Source organism: Cydia pomonella, chromosome 26 (assembly GCF_033807575.1).
Source record: "Cydia pomonella isolate Wapato2018A chromosome 26, ilCydPomo1, whole genome shotgun sequence".
Lineage (NCBI taxonomy): Eukaryota > Metazoa > Arthropoda > Insecta > Lepidoptera > Tortricidae > Cydia > Cydia pomonella.
The window spans coordinates 3,650,648-3,669,729 of record NC_084728.1 but is presented as its reverse complement, the minus strand read 5'-3'; the positions used below and the strand labels follow the sequence as shown (position 1 = coordinate 3,669,729).

At 37.8% G+C, this 19,082-nt stretch overlaps 1 protein-coding gene and 1 long non-coding RNA gene across 3 annotated transcripts in view; one reads left to right on the top strand and one right to left on the bottom strand.

The window, feature by feature from the left end:
- The window catches only part of LOC133532011 (uncharacterized), a 105,838-nt gene extending 101,067 nt beyond the window's left edge, over positions 1 to 4,771 (bottom strand). Inside the window, exon 1 of one of the 2 annotated variants that reach the window (XM_061870491.1) lies at positions 4,452 to 4,771. The gene's annotated coding sequence lies outside the window, so the exon portion shown is untranslated. The remainder of the gene's footprint in view (positions 1 to 4,451) is intronic. The other variant, XM_061870490.1, reaches the window with a different exon arrangement.
- The window catches only part of LOC133532041 (uncharacterized), a 331,954-nt gene that overhangs the window by 49,454 nt on the left and 263,418 nt on the right, over positions 1 to 19,082 (top strand). The gene's annotated exons all lie outside the window — the stretch shown is intronic.

Below are 19,082 nucleotides of genomic sequence, written 5' to 3'. Positions count from 1 at the left end.
ACCGGTCGTTATCTCGCCGTACGTTCAGACATGTAACCTTGACCAAACGAGAGCGGGGTCGCGGGTTCGGTCCCGTGTCAGTCAATATTTGCATAGATTAATGGATACCCAATATTTGCAGGTCTGTTCGTCTGTTTAAACAAACATGAGTTATTTAAAAACGAAAAACAAGTGTTTCTTTTTAACTGACTGCATCAGAAGGAGGGTAATGTTTTTCGAGCGTATGTATGTATGTATGTCCATTTCTTTGACACGTTCTGCAGCCCAAACGGTTTTTGACATATGAGGTGTCGTTAAATTTGTCAGAATTGTGGAAGTGACATAGACTATATATATTTTGAATTTGGCACCCGCAAATGAAAAAAAGGGCTGTTTTTAGGGTTCCGCACCCAAAGGGTAAAACGGGACCCTATGACTAAGACTCCGCTGTCCGTCCGTCTGTCACCAGGCTGTATCTCATGAGATATGTATCTCATACAGTACACTTAAAAATGTCAATAAAATTGTACAATAAATGCTTCTTCCTCGCGTTGTCCCGGCATTTTTGCCATGGCTCATGGGAGTCTGGGTTCCGCGTGACAACTAATCCCCAGAAATGACTTAGGCACTAGTTTTTACGAAAGCGACAGCCATCTGACTTTCGAACCCAGAGGGTAAACTAAGCCTTATTGGGATTAATCCGGTTTCGTCACAATGTTTTCCTTTACCGAAAAGCGACTGGTAAATATCAAATGATATTTCGTACATTAAAAACTCATGGGTACGAACCGTGGTTTGAACCCGCGACCTCTGGATTGAAAGTCGCACACTCATACTGCTAGGCCACCAGCGCTTCAAAATTGTACAATAAATTACCTGAAGAAATTAAAAAAGAAGAAAAAGAAAGTATTTTTGTAAAGAAATTACAAAGATCTATTAATCTATTTAATGAATATTTAAACGACCAATTATAAATATATTTTTTTGCATAATAAGCTTGTTGCAGTTGTTACCTAGAGTAAAAAAACATAAGTTTAAATTTTAAGTTACTTATAAGAATGGCCATTCCCTTACAGGGTTTATTTATTTATTTATTTAATCTTTATTGCACATAAGAAAACACACTGTACAATAGGCGAACTTAATGCCGTAAGGCATTCTCTACCAGTCAACCTTTAGGCAAAGCAGATAAGTTGTAGGCGGTGCAAAAACATAGGTATAGGTGATACAATAGGGTTCATGTTTGAGACTTTTTTATTTTTAAAGAACTTATGTATACTTAACATTAAAGCAAATAAACTACTTGAAAACCTCCACCTTACAGAAAACCGCAGCCAAATAACACTAGACCCTACTCATAATTTTTGTAAGTAAGGTTGTCAGAGCTCAACGAGGGTGTCGAGTGTTAGGGTCGGAACGCGCAAGCGCATGTAGCACCTCTGGAGTTGCACGCGTCTATAGGCTACGCCTGCTTACCAGGCGGGCCATATGATTGTTTGTCACCGACGTAGTCTAAAAAAGAACACGGGGTAACTGCTATAAACAGACCGATTAAAAAAATTACATCCTGTATTAATACAAAAACAAAATCGACTTGTTATTTATGACCAAAAACTAACGGCCCGATTTGAAGAATAAGATACGATAACGATAACTTCTGGTTTAGATAAATTCTCATTTAGATATCGTTTAAATGTCGTATAATTGACAGAAGCAGCACGATTCGGGCAACAAATGTCACTTTGACGTTAGAAATATCGTATAGATAGATCTTATTGGGATCACAGCGGAATAGAAATTAACGTCAATTTTGACATGTCGTTTAGTTATCGATCTTGTAAAGATCTTAAACGTGTGTTAATCATTCTTCGAATCGGGCCGTAACAAGGTAAAACGTTTACATCTTATTCATTGCACTGTAAAATCAGATGAAATACAAGCACTAAAGTACTAAAATATGCTAACTGGAACCATAAAAACAGGTCTTTAACCATGTATTTAGCAGTAAACTTTACTTCCAGTTAACTAATTGAATTGGTTCGTGGCTGTAGAGGCATTAAGGCTAGGCGGCGTGCATGTGACACCGTTTGTATTGTATGGAAAAAGAGGAAACAGCGAAACATATTTCTCCTAGACTGCAAACAGATAGTAGTATACAGGAGCAAATACCCAGGGAGTGCCAGTGTTGGTCGAACGGACGGTTACAGTTTACGGTTCAATTTGTAATGGTTATTAGCCAATTCTAAAATGCAGTCTATATACACTAGGATATCAACCTAAGACTTCGTTGGAGACTTTAAAGTGTTATGTACTATCAGTGTTCTTCTATGGCTGCGAAACTTGGATTCTGAATAAAGCGATGGAAAAGAAATTAGACGCATTTGAAATGTGGCTATATAGGCGCATGCTAAAAATATCCTGGAGGGCTAAGATGCTCGGCTCTTTATCATTTGTCACCATGCTTGTCACGTTCTAACAAGTATGTAAACGCGAAAGTGACGGGCATAGTGACAAGTGATAAAAATGGAACCATGCTGCCACTGCTGGACCGATAGAATTACGAATGTGGAAGTACTTAAAAGAATGGAGAAAAAGTTGGAGGTTTTGGTTACGGTGAAAAAAAGGAAAATATCTTATTTTGGACATATATACAGAAATAACAAATATAATATATTACAACTAATATTGGAAGAAAAAATTTATGGCCAGAGGGGAAGGGGAAGAAGGAGGTTCATCTGGCTTGACAATATTAAGAAATGGACGAACGTGAATAACGCAGCCATACTCGCAAGAATGGCCGAGAGCAGAAGAGAGATGGCAAAGGTGGTCGCCGACGTCCGTTAGGGCATGGCAAATAAAGAAGATTAGCCAATTCTAATTAACGTTCGGCCAAAACTGCTCCGTGTACATTAAAGGAGGCAGTTAGCAACCTGAAGACACTGCTAGGTTTCGTGGAGGAGCTGGGGTAGCTAGTAGCACTACCTCGTTTTCACGCAAAATAGGCAACTAACTAACTAACTTGTTCTCAATACCCGTGGACAAGATGCATGTAACTGCCAAAGGTAAATGCATCGAAATATCTATCGGGAGCTCAAAAACAATATAAAAGGTTATCACGGTTTATATCCCGGACGATTTAAATCTAACTAACTAGCTTGCTAGCAATATTCCAAGGATTTTCAAGAAATGTGAAAGGTTAAAGTATATCTTTAGTCATCTTTATTTATAAGCATTGTTTCCATACAAGGCGTACGAATCTGTCATAAGGCGTTACCTTGAGGTCTGTCCCACGCCGATTCAATTTTACCTAGCTGTAGCCTTCTTGTAAGTATATGATTTTTTGCGTTGATTTTAGTTAAGTGTTTTATAATTATCTTTAGAATTTGGAGTGAAATTCGATTTAATTATTGGTTATTGGTTAATATTATTTTCCTTTGTTTTCTGTGTTTTGTGGTGTTTATTTATTAATTGTACATAACGTTTTTGGCTTACATTCATATTTATTTTGGATAATGATTACAAACCGCATTTCTTGTGATTTAGATCGTAAATATGTAGGTATAATAATACTTAGTTTATTTAAAGGTCGTCTAAAAAGCTTTAATCAAACCTTTCATAGAGTCAGACCAAGGCAAGTCTGCAACGATTTTGATAACACACGCAGTTGTTATTTTAAACGTCAAACTTCTATGAAATGATGAGGTGTCTTTGCATTTGTCTTGGTCTAACTCTATGATTGTGTATGGTGGTCAAAAATTGTGGGCTTTTTTTTTGTCTGCTTGATGTATGTGTAATTTTCCTATTCCTCTAATTCATTCGTGCACTACCTGTTCTAAAAACTTACTGTTCTTTATATCCTGCTACCCTAAGGTTGTCTGGAAGAGATCGCTTACAGCGATAAGACCGCCTGTTGCTACCTTTCTTTACATTGTAAATCTGTTTTTTAAATTTGTTTTCTTTGTGGTGCAATAAAGAATATTTACTTACTTATTTTTCCTACTTGTATAAAGTACCAAGGTTTTACGGTAGTAAAAATAAAGCAAATAGATGACTAGAAATTCGGTTAAAAATTTATAATCCTTATCCAAGACAAGAGGTTCATATAATCATAAATATCCTGACATAAGATATTTAAAAAAAAATTTGACATACGGATATAGCTTTATAATAGTTTTACCTGTCCAGATATTTAGTAGATTTCGTAAAGAACTAAAAAAAAAACTCGGCCTTGACCGCAGATTTACATTCCATTTCATAATAAGATGGGATATAATATAACTGCTTATTATGTTAAGACAACTGAAAATTATACTAATGTAAGAATGATGTAATGCAATATTATATTTGCAGCCCTAAAACCAATTGTTGCTCAAGCAAAATCTGACTCTACTATCAACTATTCAAAAGCAAATGAAGGACAAATTCACTTCCCCAAACAATAAGTCCATAACAAAAAACGAAATGGAACTCACCAGAGTTCACATATCCTTCACAACTGCACAAACACTAGCGTTTCCGGAGCGTTTTCGGAGCGTTTTCCAAGATGGCTGCCGTGCGCGCGCGGCGGTGGGTGGCGCGGGACTGGCTCAAGGCTTGCGCGGGAGTTGAATACTTGATGATTTTGTTGGGGCGCGTGCACGATGTATAATACAACTTGCAGGGATTATTATAGAGCATTTATTCAATAGTTTGTCTCGGTTATATAGAGAATAAAATGTCATTCTTATATCCTGGACGAGAAAGTTAAGGAAGGTTTCGTCTAGTTTTTGGTATACTGCAATACCGGTCTCAGAAATATTCTTAAATTTCAAGTACAGGAAAGACAATGTAAAGACGAAATATGTACAGTCTGCTGGAGCAAAACAGCTGCAGAGATAGTTGACCGCTTGCGAACAAATTTCTATGGAAGGGGGTCAGTCATCTCTGCAGCTGACTGTACATGATCCGAATATATTTTACTTGGAAACTTTTAGTTATTATAAAATAGAATAATTTTTTTATTATACATTGTTGTATGTAATGTATGGATCAGAATGCTGGGCGACGAAAGTGACGGATGAAAGAAGAGTGCACGCAGCGGAAATGAGAATGTTGAGATGGATGTGTGGAGTGACGAGAAAGGATCGAATTAAGAATGAGTATATAAGGGGAAGTTTGAAAGTAGCACCGGTAGCGGAGAAGATAAGGAGTGGTAGGTTAGCGTGGTATGGGCATTTAATGAGGAGGGATGAATGCCATATAGGAAAAAGAATGTTAGGAATGAATGTTGATGGACGGAGAGCGGATGGTAGACCCAAAAAACGATGGATGGATTGTGTGAAAGAGGATATGAGAAAGAAAGGAGTGAGTGCTGAGGTGACGAAAGATAGAGGAGAATGGAAGAGAAGAACATGTTGTGCCGACCCCACATAACGTGGGATAAGGGCAGGAGGAAGAAGAAGACATTGTTCAAAGCGATAATATCCCTTCGTGTGTCAGACGGTCATTTTGCACATATCTATCTAGACATATGCTGTTCTCCTGCTGCTGCCATGAAGGAAAATCGGCAAGGAAATTTTTAGATACTCTCTCTTGATGGAAAATTGAGTGCGAAAATTAGTTTCTGCACTGCTCTAATCTAATATATAACAGTGCGAGATCATTAGAAAAGGTTAGGCTTAAGTTGTTCAGTATCTGGTATCGTCAACAAACTTTTAGCTTATAGAAACTTCATAAATCCGTGTTTAATTGGGCGATGGTGTGTTGGCCCGCCCAATCCCCGACAGACGTGGAAAAATGAGCAAAATGGAGGTCGACAGACTTGGCCATTTAATTCCCCTCCCGCTACGGGAATTCAGCACACGAAGGGTTATAATGGTTCTACCACTCCAACTGGTGAAAGGCCCTTTTAATTGTTCAAAATTTAATGAAAAATTCATCTTGCTCTAACATATATCGTTGTCCCTCTCCACGCGATAGTATAACATATCCCATAATTTCAACCAATCAGAAAGCACCTTTACAATCCATCGACATTACGCGAGAATAAGTTTGAAGTCTGTGTTAAATGCCTTACTATAAACTAAAACGACCTAACTCCATCTACTCTTCAACCTAAAAGACACCTTAATATAAACAAATAGAGTTTACTTCACCTTGTAATGTTTTGAAGAATTCCACCTAACTGCAGGTTACCTGCAACTTAGAACACACTTTAAGGCAAGGGAGTAGCGTTGCTTTTGGAATGTAACTTGTTTGAGTGTTGTTCGAAGTTTGAATGAAACTTTGGCGAATTCGCAGCAGTTAGGGATAAGTTTACGTACGAAAGTTGTGTGTGTTTTGTTTGTACGTTCCATATATAACATATACAGTATGTAACTGAACGTAAAGCAATTACTCCAACCCGTGTTTAGGTCATACTAAGCTAATTTTACTATAGGACCAACCCCGAAACCCGAAAAGAAAATTTACTCTACCATAGGAAATTTCAAGATCAGACCAGCAAAATGTATGAAACAGCCAATTTTTTTTCGCGATTTCGGGGTTGGTCCCATAGTAAAAGTTGTTCAGTATGACCTATATATTCACGGGTTTGAATAATAGCATCACATTCAGTTATATACTTACTATATTATGGCTGAAAATAGCATCAGGGCCTAATTAATAAATAATTAACTGCCAGATAAAATTTTCTGCAAAACTTAGCATTTTATCTACCAGTTAACTTATTTGAAGATTGTGAAACCCAACGATGACTTTATTCGTCAGAAAAGTGGCTAGTAACTTATTCTAATGTAACGCATATGTAAAACGAGGGGGGGGGGGGGGGGGGAATACTAGGGTCGGCAACGCTCTGGAGTTGCAGGCGTACATAGGCTACAGAGACTGCTTACCATCAGGAGGGCCGTATGCATTTTTGCCACCGACGTAGTATAAAAAAAAAGTTATGCTACTACTGATAGTACTTTTACATGGAAAAAAAATACCCGTTTATTTGATCTTGAGTGTAGTAAAATCTCGTAGAGTCAGGCTAAGACAACTCTGCAGCGTTTTTGAGCACAGACTGTCCAAGTGTTAGTTTTAAACATCCAACTTCTATTATTCTTCTGTGATGTTTAAAGTAACGCCTGACTCCATCTTCCTCGTTTTAGAGCTCAGTTTCCAGATTGCGGGGATCTTTCTCTTCTACTCTCACTAAAACGTAATTAGAGTGACAGAGAAAAATGCCCGCATTTGACGAACTTCGATTTTCGCGGCTGTAGCCCTCAGGGCTTACCGCGAACCACGTTCGGCGTGTTGCCTCCCTGTCACACTTACGTACGAATTTACAAGTGCGACAGAGAGGTAACACGTCGAACGTGGTTCGCGGTAGGCCCTCTGGTTCCAGTCGCACGGTAACCTAATCATTTTAAGGTTTATCTAGGTCTTTAGGTTTTACAAAAGCCACTGCCATTTTGATCTTTGATCCCAAAGCGTAAATTGTTGGGATTATGTTTAAGTAATAATAAATTTAAGTTCCTCAGTATAGCGTATAAGGAGTCCCTATCCATATCTATGCTGTCGTATGCTTTAGCGAAGTCTACGAACACCACGTGTACAGCTTGTTCATATTCCCATCTTTTCTCCATGATCTGCTTTAGGCGGAAGATCTGGTCAACCGTACTGCGATTTTGATGGAACCCACACTGATAATCGCTGAGAATCTTTTCCGCGTACGGTTCCAATCTTTTGAGGAGTACGTATGACAACACCTTATATGCACCGGGATCAGTGGCGAGCAGTAGTGTTGGAGGCCAAGACACACTTTGGGTCGCTGCGCCAGAGGAGTAAGTAAGTAGCAAGTAATAATAAATTGAAGCAGATCTTGAAGGGTCCGCAGCAGCCTCGGTTCTCCATACAAACGTAGTTACGCTCTCATTTTCAAAATCAAAAAAATCAAATATCAAATATCATTTATTTTCAGGCAACTATGGCCCATATATACATACCTTACAGACTAACATACATACAATAATTTTTATAATCATTTTAATAATAAAAATCTTAAAATATAAATATCATTTTGACGACGCAGTTTTCGGTTGCGCCGCCTGTTCTGGTGCGGGATTCGGCAGATTCCCACGAAACCGCCGAAATATCACACCTTTCGGCCAGAAGTCTGCGCTCGCGATGGTTTCCAGCAGCGGCCGCGGGACGCGCACCACAAACGAGCTGAAGTGCACGTAATGCCGCGATCGCAGCTGAAATACTTTCAGCTCGTAACGAATCTTCTTGCGGACATATTCCACCACATCTTCTGCCGTGGCGGAAACATGCAGGCGCGAAACATATAGCGCCGTGTTCGGTGTGGCAACCCTCAGGCCAGAAGCAATATCCGGCTCTGCCGTGCCACACTGGCTCTTGCGAGGCGCCTTGCGCGGCCTCCTCTCCTTCGACGCCGAAATTACATTTTTAATACGACTAGCTAGATTGCTCTGAAACTTTGTACTTACAATAGGATAAAGTATATCTAAGGTTTATGTAGCTTCAGATTCAGATACCATACCTAGTTAAAAAAATCATTCATCATCATCATCATTTATTGAATGCCAACCATGGTATTACAAGGTGTTCACATATAATAATAACATTATGAAGTACAGCATGGACCCTGCTAGGGCGAGACAAATCTTAAAAATATAACTTAACCTAGATAAGCAATAATACAATTTTCGATGGGTATTCAAAAATATCGTAAAAATAGTTCAGTCTAATATCGTAATTTTTAATATTTTATCTGTATTTAATTTATATCGTGTAAATATATTTTTTGGACGCAATAAATGTATAATTTACACTTAAAACTAATACATATTTTCCGATCCATATATTCTTCGAGAGTGTAAAGCTTTAGATATTAAATATTGTTTTAGTTTTGTAACAAAAGTCGTGTATTTCTACAACTTTGTATGAAAAACTTAAATACAGCGTATTTAAGTACAAAACTTGTATTTGCTCTATCTCGTTTGTTTCACAAACTGGAGCTATAGAAACGACATTCGACACCTGTCATATTCTTGAATCGAATCGAGCCCCTGTATGTGTTGTGTATGTATAGCTATATATCGATATATGCAACCTAAAAACCAGTCGAGGTCATTGACCGCTTGCACCTGGATCTGGTTTCAAATAATACTATACTTATAAATAAGTAATGAAACGCATTGGGTCCTTCCCATTTCTGCTTTAAAACCTGTTTTTGTTATTACATGCGTGTATACACGGTGCTACATGAGGAAACCGAAAGATTTGATCACATTTAGAGACTAAAATGTCATAAATCTTTTCTGGATTTCGCCTAATCTCAGAGTTAATACCAAAGTAAAAAAAAAAACATCATCTTATCGTAACTTAGTGCAAAATGCCTTTTTGATCGCGATGATGCCATTATGGGGCGTAGTCTAAATATCCTTATTGATAGATGTCAAAAAGTGACAAGTAACCTTTGCCAGAACTAGTTCTTACAAAAAAAAATCGTAAAAAAATATTTTCAGTGCCAGTTTTACAATAATATTAACTTTTTATGTACAAATACGTTCATAATTTGAAAAAAAAAACACAAAAAAAAAAATTTTTTGACGAAATTTACTGAAACTCATATAACATTTTTTCCTTCTTTTGTCCTCAGAAGTGCGTGTTTAAAATCTTTCGGGTTCCTCGTGAGCACCGTGTAGAGAGTGTAAGAACAAAGTATGTAACTGGCTAAAAAACCCGACTTATAATGAATTGAAGAGATGTTAAATTAATATAATATTCACACACACACACACACACATACACACACCCAAGAATAGATAATTGTTGTACATTCACATTCTACTTTAAAAAATATGTATACCTGTATGCAACAGCAGTTGTTATAATTCTATTGTTTTTGTTTTGTTTAAGTAAAATGCTAAAATGCAATGTCATCGAAAGATAATATATGTACCTATACGAACATGTTATGTTGCAAGCAAAACATCCTGTGGAAGAGCGGTGTTCTCTTAACACAAGTATCTTAAATACTCACAAAGAGGCACCAGTAGTGCTAAGATGGTCGGCTCTTTATCATTTGTCACCATGCCTGTCACGTTCTAACAAGTATGTAAGTGCGAAAGTGACGGGCATAGTGACAAGTGATAAAAATGGAACCATGCTGCCACTGCAGCACAGCTACTGTAAACCTTATCATAGTTACTGAATAAAATTATTTTTATTTTTTTATTATTAGGTACTAAAATGACAGTTCGTTGGCTAATTTTCAACATGACCATAGAGAAATAAAAAATAAGCATAGAGTGCTCACTGTTTTCGTAAATCGCTTATTATTTTCGTAGTCGACATCGTGTAGCGGAGTTATAAGTACCGCTACATAACACTAGATGTCTCGGGTGTTGCGACTGACGAAGATTGTATTTCTCAACAATTTTCAACTAATATTACAAGCAGGAGTTGAAAATAGAGTTCCAGTTAATCTGGTTATATTAGCTGAAAATTGTTTAGCAAGTTCGCTAGTGCTGCACTCTGGCGGCAGAACATTGCAATAATACTCCTTATAGAAGTAACAGCACAGAATAAATAGTACTAACCATACAGAAATGACACTTCCTACAACACCGAAGTTTGACAGCGATTCAGGGCCGAATCACGCTATCCCTTTCTAATGTATGACACTATTCGGTATTTAGGGTTGTCAAAATTCAAATCATTATTTTATCTGTGGTCGTGCACGCAAAAGGACGTCAAGTTGTGCCAACCCTATTAATTGCTCGGAGCAATGCTGAGTCGAACGGAGCCGAGCATGACCGAATGGAGGAGTGTCGCCCCACTGGTATAACAGTAGAGAATGGAGAAACCCGTGTTCAAAGCAATTGGAATAAATCTTGTTTGTCTTCTGTCGTATGTTCGTGTGATTACTGATTACAACTGACTCGTCCGCTTCTTAAGGTGTATTCCCAAATGCATAAGCTTGAAATTGATTTGATACTGTGTATCCACCAAAGAATAGATTTTTCCTCATTAGTTATTAGCAAGAAAGATATTGCGTATTGAGTACTGTCCCCGCCCCACGTGATCGCCGCCATACATGAGGCGGGGACGGGTAGAAATGATTCATATAAATAGCTATTCCCATCGGTACCCGGCGGGGATAAATGGGAATAGACAGTATTCAACCGATTATAATAACTATTATAATAAAATTTTAAATAAGCCCCAACTATCATCTTCTTCAACCTAGTGTTTTCCCGGCCTAGCGCCAGGGTCCGCTTTCCTTTTTTTATACCACATTGGTGGCAAATAAGCATACGACCCGCCTGATGGTAAGCAGTCACCGTAGCATACGTACGCCTGTAACACCAGAGATATTACATACGCGTTGCCTACTCTTTAAAAACTTGTACACTCCTACTCCTACTCAACTCAATCTTTTCTACTTTGCTGTCTTCGGCGGCCTCAGGTCTGAGATCGGTCTCCTCCATGTCCGCTGTCACGACGTCCAGCCGGCTTAGACAGTGAGATCGAGTATATAAGTAATTTTAAGTGAAATATTTCTTAAATACGGTGACATATCAAATATTTGTCCTCCATTTTGTAATTTTCTGACAGGATAGGCATCGAAGGCACGGACCCATCCGGCATTCAGCCATCACGATTGAAAATTATGTGAAAATATTTAAAACGGCTATTAAATTAATCAAATTAAATATGTTTAAACATAAAAAAAAAATATCAAATTATAAACATCAGTATTTCATTTACACTACTTGGTTTGTATAAATTACTGACATAATTTAAAGAAAAACTATGACGCTCTATATTTCCATTCATCCATATTTTCTTGAAATGAGATCTTTTTCGAGCAAGTGTGATGAAAAGCATTTTACAGTACATATGGTGCTACTTAGTGCGAAAATTAGCATATTACATTACTATGTCGAACATTTAAAGGGCCATATGTACGGTAAAACGTTGTACGATACATGTGCGAATAGGTAATTCGCAACTAGTGTCGATTTAAAACACTCCCTTCGGTCGTGTTTTAATTTATCGCCACTCGTTTCGAATTTCCTACTTTTCGCACTTGTATCGTAATGTACTATCAAGTCAAGTATTATTCTAAGCACTGGTATAATCTGTAAATACAATTATTTGCGAAATGATATCAGGACGGCTACCGGGAAAATCGAAATTCATCAATTGCGGGCATTTTTCTCTGTCACTCTAATTACGTCTTAGTGAGAGTAAACGAGAAAGATCCCCGCAATTTGCGAATTTCGGTTTTCGCGGTAGGCCCCCAGTTGGGGAGCTGAACGAACGAACGCTTTCATTATAAAATACTTAAGCGCCTGATTTTATTTAACGGCAATACATCTAACGTTGGATTGCTATTTTCCAGTCTCGATACTCCTTTTAAACTGAATCAATAGTAATAAGCGGGCATCTCGCTCGTTTCTTCCCAGAACGTGCAGAATGTGGAATGAGTTGCCTCCTGAGGTATGTCCTTTGCGCTACGACATGGGATTCTTCAAGAAGCGGGTATTAAGCGTTCTCAAGGGTCGGCAACGCTTAAGTGGCTCCCGTGATGTTCCTTATGTCCATGGGCAACGATGACCGCTTCCCATCAGGAGGCTTATCTACTCACTTGTAATCACATAAAAAATAAAGTAAACGTGTTAGAATCATGTATCTATCTATATTTCTGCGGAGGTGGTTTGGTTTACGATCCATTACTCTCCATCATTCACCATCCTTCCTATCGTCCAATCGGCATGACGCTGCACGCTTGATCCAATCTGCAGTTCTTCTATACACACCACACACGATCAATTTAAATTGTCCAATCGGCAACGATATTTAGTTGAAGCCATGACGTCACCGGTGACAGACGACGATGTTTTAGCCGTTTTGGGCATTTTACTCGAGAAAATGAAACGAAAAAAAGAAAAGATCGAACAGAGTGGTGTAAACAATGGTTAATGAAAGAAAACAGTTTACTCATACACATTTATTGAAATAATTGAAGATTACGTCAAAAGATTATTGTAATTATTTATAAATCTTGACCTGACTGCATTGACGATCGCCGACCGCCATACACGGTCCAATCAGCATCATTCATTCGCCATGAATGATCAAGCCAAAAGAATCGAAAATTGATTGTGCCGTCAAGTATAACTGTCATGCCAATCCTCTCCCACGCACGTATTAGGGAAGGTGGAAGTAAGGAATGCAATCTCCATAGGCAGAACTGTACCCCTAGTGTAAACTTATTCGATAGCGAAACGTGACGTACGCGTTTGCGTTAAGTCTCATTTTGTATGAGATTTTGAGTTTGCAAAACGTCCCGCTTGGCGCGCTGTTCAAAATCCCATACAAAATGAGACTTAACGCAAACGCGTACGTCACGTTTCGCTATCGAATAAATTTACACTAGAGGTACTGTACCCCTAGTGTAAACTTATTCGATAGCGAAACATGACGTACGCGTTTGCGTTAAGTCTCATTTTGTATGGGATTTTGAGTTTGCAAAACGTCCCGCTTAGCGCGCTGTTTCTAAATCCCATACAAAATGAGACTTAACGCAAACGCGTACGTCACGTCACGCTATGGAATAAATTTACATTAGGGGTTCTGTTGCAAAAGTGTCCAGCTGTCAGTTATAAATAATAGTTCCAAATCTCTCCAGAGTAGCGCTAGAGTAGCTAAGAATCTAAGCATTATTAACGGAGTAAAGTGCGCTGCCTATGATTTGCAAATATTCTAGGTATTGTAGCGCCACCTATTTAAGGTATTTGACGGATACTTTTTGGTACATGGAAATTGCATTCCTCACACACGGTCAGTTCTAATACTAACTGATCCAATCGGTAGCGTCATGCCGATTGGACGATAGGAAGGATTGTGCATGGCCAGCATTATACATCCACCCAACCCGTCTACAAATATCATCGCCTGTGGGCGTAGCTGGAGCACCCAAAGGTCGTTAGTGTGTACACGTCCTAATGCCACCCCTACCCTAACGTAAGGGATGTAACAGAACGTTAGCTGCATCGACCGGTGCAGATGCTGCAGGCGGCGTAGGGATGGGACACGACTCTGTCTATCGATATCGATTTGTTTCTTTCTTTTCCCCGTTTGCTATCTTATACAGTTCGAGCTTGGTATTGGAAAGGTAGTAAGTGTGTGTGTGTGTAGGCGACGTAGGGATGGGACAGGTCTCAATCGATAGGATTTTGTTACTACAATTTGAAACGAGATATTTGAACATATGAGTTCCTGATAATTTGGACAGTTTTGCTATCGTCACTTATTTATTTCAAATAACAAATTGCACCTTACAGCTAATGCCAAAGCGGCACAAATTGGAACACATTAACAACATAAAGCATTAACATTATAAAGCAATACCACATGAGCAGCTAAGATATAGGAATTCATAACGGTATAGTACTCTCAGCCATCTCTCTTTCTAATATCCTCTTGCATTCCATTATCACTCGCCCCATCGCACTCACAAACAAATCGCACTGTGGCTGCGCCTCGAGCATTCCGGAGTTGAGCAGTGCGTGAGCGCGCGCGACCGGCGCCTGCGCATGCGCCTGCCTGTCATAGAGTAGGTAAGTGTTGCGACTTTAAGCATAGTGTCAACGGTACTGTTACAGTTCGCATTATCACTTAAGATTCTGCCAGCATGTTTCCCAAAACTGAAACAGAGACCTTCGCTTCGCTTGGTTAGAAGCATCGGTTTTGTATAAATGACAAAACTTCGTACTTTTGCATTGCATGTTTTTAACAGGAAAATTTTGCTGACCTGGTATTCTGATCTATACTATACCGGTGAACAGCTGCCAGGCGTAATAACGTTAATTTATCTCATTGTTATATACCAGTTTCCGATGCTAGCGCGTATTTAGTGGCAACTTCAAAAAAGTGGGAAATGAAAAAAGCACCCTATTTTTGATGACCACAAAATATACGTGTCTAAAATGTATTAAAGCTAGCGATTCTAAATTCAACTTAATGACATTTGTTTAACCATCCTCCGTCGAAGCTTGCGGCAAATAAAAATATTTGTATAGGTAACATAACACAATATTGTTATAAACCGCATTAGTATAATTTGTTTGTTTTCCCTGAACGTGTGCTCATTACAAGCGTGTTTGAGTTGCTATAATGTTTGACGGGAATTTATAATACATATAATTCAATTCTATTCAATTCAATCTATTTATTTCAGACCATGCTCATAGTGTTAGTGTACATTCCTTTAATCCTATGTTAGTTAAACCTATACTATTACTAAATTATAATAAATTATGTATTAGTCCTCTGGATTCCATATGTACCGATCGTCCCAGTGATCCCAGAATCCATTCTTATGGATTCTTGGCGCAAGGCCCAAAAACGACTTTATTTATTTTATAATATTAATTTAGAAAAAAGCTTGTTTTGTATTATAAGTATCACTTAGTCAAAACTAGTTTTCACTGGATATCGTAACGATTAGGTAAAACTAGTTTTCACCAAGGCACTTTGTGAAATCAAGCTTTGACTGAACAGGTGAAAAGAGAAAATTACAGATCTGATGGAAATATTTGACAGCTACTTGTAAACATACGAATTTAATTTACAGTAATTAATGGAGCTTTTCGATGAAAAAAAGAAAAAAACATCGTAAAGAATATCTGCATACATCCGCTAAGGAATTCAAAAGTGTATGTGAAGTTTGGGAAGTCTCCAACCCGCATCGGGTGGGCTAGTGTGGGAAATTGGAACTATGCCATTAGACATAGCATCTTATTTGTGTATTTAGTTAAATTTTTGTTGTTTAAATGCCCTGAATACAATTTATTCTGTTCTATTCTATACCTACCTTAACTCGTTGAATCTTTGCTATTCTGTGAGCGTAAGTGCTCTGGAGAACCACGCATTTTGAATATAGTATGTATGATTGTATTTATGTATTATCTCTTTATTGTACAGAACACACAAAGACATAATTATGACATACGATAGGCTATATAAAGGCGGACTTATCTCTTTATTTGAATACGTGAGAAGTATTTTTTAGGATGGATGAGCTTTCTACCTAGGGTGCATGAGCTTCCTATAAGATGACGAAGCCTACGCTGTGGATCTGAAGGTGTTATTTTTTATTTAATCAATTTGTTTTTCTTAATAATTTTCTAATATTCGATATTTTATCGCTGAACTAAAACTAATAACACTTTCCCATCCCTAAAAATCCTGCTTACGTCACTATCGTTCTTGACCCCGTGACATAATGCTCCCGTTTGCCGCAAATAACACCCTCTTACATACAAACAGGGTTGAAAATGCTTTGACAAAACTATTCCCTAACTAGAACAAAGGGAAGTGATAATTAATTCGTTAAGAAAAACTCTTTACTCGGTAATTCTGTTTATTTATTTTATCTTTATTTTTTCTTCCTATTTTCTTTAGGTTTTTCAAAGGAAACTCGTACGTGACACTTAATGAGGTACGTTTGGCAACATACACCGTGGGTTAGAGTAACTTGACATACTTTAACCACGCATTCCTGAGGTCATAAGGAGCAAAAAATGTTATGGCCCGCTTCGAAGAATGAGATACGATAACGATAAGTTCTAGTTTAGATAAGACCTTATTTAGATATCGTTTGTATGTCGTATAATTGACAGAAGCAGCTCGATTCGGACAACCAATGTCACTTGGACGTTAGAAATATCGTAGATAGATCTTATTGGGATCACAGCGGAATCGAAATAAACGTCAATAATGACATGTCGTTTAGTTATCGATCTTTTAAAGATCTTGAACGTGACTTAATCATTCTTCGAATCGAGCTGAAATTTGGCAGAAAAATAATTGTGCGTGTGTGTGTTTTCTGCACATGACACGTTATTTCTTTTTACATCTTGGCGATTGGCGAAAAAATACATTACAACGAATAAATAAAGTATTTTTTTTAATTTACAGACTAGTTGTGTGAGTTTTCTTTAAAACTTTAATTTATGTCAGTAGGTATATCAAATCTAAGTTTGCCCTTGTACATATTTATTGTGTTCCCTATTTGTTATGTGCAATAAGTGTTTACTACTACTACTACTACTTTGTCTAAACCAAGTCACATAGTGGCAGCGTTGCAGCCAAACAGGCGTTTATCACTGAGAGAAAGAACACCGATTTCAGAAATTTTCCATGACATTTAAGTATCTAAATGCGGTCAAGAATACACCTTTAAAATCTGTCGGGTTATTCGAGCCCACGGTGTATAATAATACATATAAATGTGAAAATAGCTCTGTCTACTATCTGTCTGCCTTTTACCTCTTCACGCTTAAACCACTGAACCATTTTAGATGAAAGAATTGGGCGCCACTGTCGTCGAGTTATTCGAGCCCACGGTGTATAATAATAGATATAAATGTGAAAATAGCTCTGTCTACTATCTGTCTGCCTTTTACCTCTTCACACTTAAACCCCTGAATCATTTTAGATGAAAGAATGGGCCGCCACTTGCGTCGGCACACATACAATGAATGAATGAATAAATGATTTATTGAGTATTAATAAGATCAAATGTATTTACAAGCTTTCGTTTAACTTGCCTTGTTAGTTAGTGTGGATCAAATCTTGGAAGCAAAATTTGACCCACTTTGCGATTTCCGGTTGAGCTGAAATTTTGCATACATATGTAAATTGGATGGCATGTAGCTGATCTAATGATGGAGACAGGAGCTGGCCATGAGAACTCTGTAATAAGATAATGCAAACTATATATGTTTGGGGTTGTTAGAATTTTCTCGACGAGTATAAGTTGCCTGTGGGGAGAATAGTACAGTCAGCAATAAAAGCTTGCACCAAAAATGTGTTTTTTTTTGGCAAAAACTTATTTTAAACACGTCGCGCCGCACAAGTTTCTTCCGCCAATATCTTTTCGGGGCTGTGGTGTAGAAAACCGTGTGGAGTATAATACTTATACATACATACATACATTGGCACCGTCCCATCTACTAAGAAAAAAACGTTTTTTTCTTCTACAGGATTTTTATGCTTCTCTTAAAATTCGTGTTATCGAGGTTGTACCAGAATCGCAATATATAACACGTCGCATATGTCAGTGTTGTGTTGTGTTAGTCATCCGTCGGTAAAATCCCTAAGGCCGACACTGAACTCTTGTTTTCCAATTATTGTGTTTAGACAATTAGTGTTAAATATTTGAATAAACGTCTCAGGTACAAGACTAATATAAAATATAATTCAGTTAAAATGAAAACTAGAACTCCGTTTGTAATTTTGTATGGGAAGTTGAAATTGGCCGAGCTTACGAGCTTGCGACTTTTAAGAGGCCGTTATCGATATTAGTCGCAAAAATGTCAAATTGATAGATTTAGTCGATGAAATTGTACACCTTTTTTTTATATTATAGGACATTATTACACAAATTGACTAAGTCCCACAGTAAGCTCAATAAGGCTTGTGTTGAGGGTACTTAGACAACGATATATATAATATATAAATATTTATAAATACTTAAATACATAGAAAACACCCATGACTCAGGAACAAATATCCATGCTCATCACACGAATAAATGCCCTTACCAGGATTTGAACCCGGGACTATCGGCTTCATAGGCAGGGTCACTACCTACTAGGCCAGACCGGTCGTCCTCACACCTTTTGTTAACTATTAGAAGTAACAAGTACTGGTTGCTATACTTGCTATTAGCACGTCTTCTCATCTTGCCTTTCATTAATGAAGTCCCCTGTAATATGTGACGAAAAGGGAAGAAGAGAAGAACCAATACTTGTTATTTAGATATTACGTAACAAAAGGTGTACAATTTCAACGACTAAATCTATCAATTTTAATTTTTTTCTCTAAAATCGTTACCGGGCTCTGATGGCAGTACACATTTTTCTTGAAGGTCGTAGCGGTCCAGAAATACCGCAGGCGACAGTTCACTCCACAGTTTAGCTGCGTGAGACACGTACCTAGTAAATAATACTATTTGTCATCATTATGTACACTAAAGTTCAAAGAAACCCACAACTAAAACTAACTTAAATAAACTTGGTTATTCCCATCCTTAACTA